Source organism: Branchiostoma belcheri, unplaced genomic scaffold, assembly GCF_001625305.1.
Source record: "Branchiostoma belcheri isolate BF01 breed outbred unplaced genomic scaffold, Haploidv18h27 scaffold23, whole genome shotgun sequence".
Classification (NCBI taxonomy): Eukaryota; Metazoa; Chordata; class Leptocardii; order Amphioxiformes; family Branchiostomatidae; genus Branchiostoma; species Branchiostoma belcheri.
The window spans coordinates 755,925-757,768 of record NW_017803824.1 but is presented as its reverse complement, the minus strand read 5'-3'; positions in this window follow the sequence as shown (position 1 = coordinate 757,768).

Below are 1,844 nucleotides of genomic sequence, written 5' to 3'. Positions count from 1 at the left end.
AAGCAACAATTCAAGCTCCTTTGTGATATTTCAGTATAGTGCCTGCTAGAAAAGCTAACGATGAAAGATTGCCTACGAATTGATCCTTCTATAGACTGAGCTACATCCTTTAGATCATGTACAGGGCCGCCCCTTTCTTTTACACGTAGTACATTGTAGATTAGGGCCGAGGCCGTACAACAGCTATCTCTTCAATACAAAAATAATATAAGGTAATATAAAAGACTGTTTTGTTACTTGAAACAATACCGAAACTCGTGATTAGCCTCACTCGATTGTAACACTATATCAAAGACTTGTGCTAGCCCCTGTTGTTTGAGTAATTAGGATTTATTGGGTTTCATTCTATATTAGGTCTTATTGCATACTTTTTTGTACTTTGCCATACATTGTACTATGTCCAATTGTCGTGCAGTGAAGTTCTTCTCCAATAAGGTGTAAAAGCGACCCCTGGCGGATAGAAACGTCAGTCATTTTATGTCCGCAGATAAAGTATTAAGGTTTGCAAATACATCAACAAACGCAAAAGACTACACCATAATACAAGTTGTGAGCTCAGTAAATGACTTCCATCTTCTCGCACCTAAAAATAACGAACTCTGAGCTTCCCTTTGCCCTAACACGGCCCACGCATGTGTTTTGACACATCGAACGCTTAGTAACGGAGTTATCTCAAACTTCAGGCAAGGCGAGGGAAGTGTTGGATGTTTGAAGCGGCGGTCTGTGTACAGTGGACATTAATAAGACTCCCTTGGCGGTCGTTAGTACCGGGACACTACAGGATGACATTTGGTAGAGAGAACCCATTTCGCCGTCCTGTGTGGCGTGAACGTTTATTGGTTGGTTTATTGGTTTAAAACTCTCCTTTAGCTGCCCACCCGAGGGTGACAGCTATTCTTCCAGGAGAGAGTATACACATAAACGTAACAAAACATCAAAACACATACATATATACATCATCATATTTACATCAACATACACAGTATATATACAATTAATATTCAATCTTAGTTTACTGACAATTCTGTATAGCTTGTTTCAGTCTGTCTTTGATGAGAGTTTTAAAACTGGTAGGTATTGATTTTCTGATATGACATGGAAGTGTGTTATACATATTGAGCATCTGTAGAGGAAAGATTTAGTAGCTGCCGATGTTCTTGGCTTTGGCAGCTTAAAATTATTCCTTGCTGCAGATGTCGTACTGTAACCGTGCTGGTTAGATACAAGCTGTAGTTTACTGTAAAGTGTTGTTGGTTGCTTATAGAAAAGCAACTTGTGGAAGGTACACAAGTAACCTTTTCAAGTTCGCGTCTGTAACCTTAAGGGATTCAGTAATGTGAAGGACGTAGGATGATTCATACACACATTAGGCCATGTTGATTTGATTATATGGATGACATCCACGCGCGCATGAATTTTCGGCCGTTTCCAAAAAAAAAAGTTTTCAACCATACTGTAAATCGTGCAAAACAGTTGCTAAATGAGCAAAAATATACCATAAGTTGCAAGGAAAAAATTTAGAAACGATACCAATGTCGTAGAATGCCAAAATCAAAGGAAAAAAGACAAAAATGTAAAGAAATGAATTCGAAGAGTAGATTATTCGCCATAACATATTCTGTGCCATTTGTTCAACCTTCATGACCACGTAGATTTCATAGTGAAAGCAACTTTTTTTGTTGCTAAACTTTTTTTTATTCGCACGCGCACATCAGTTTTGGGGTTCCCAGAGGATGTCATCCATATAATCAAATCAACATGGCCTTATTGATATATAGACAAGAAGGGTAGCATGCAAAGTGGAACATTTAGTATGTTTACTGAGGCATATCTCATACCTTTTT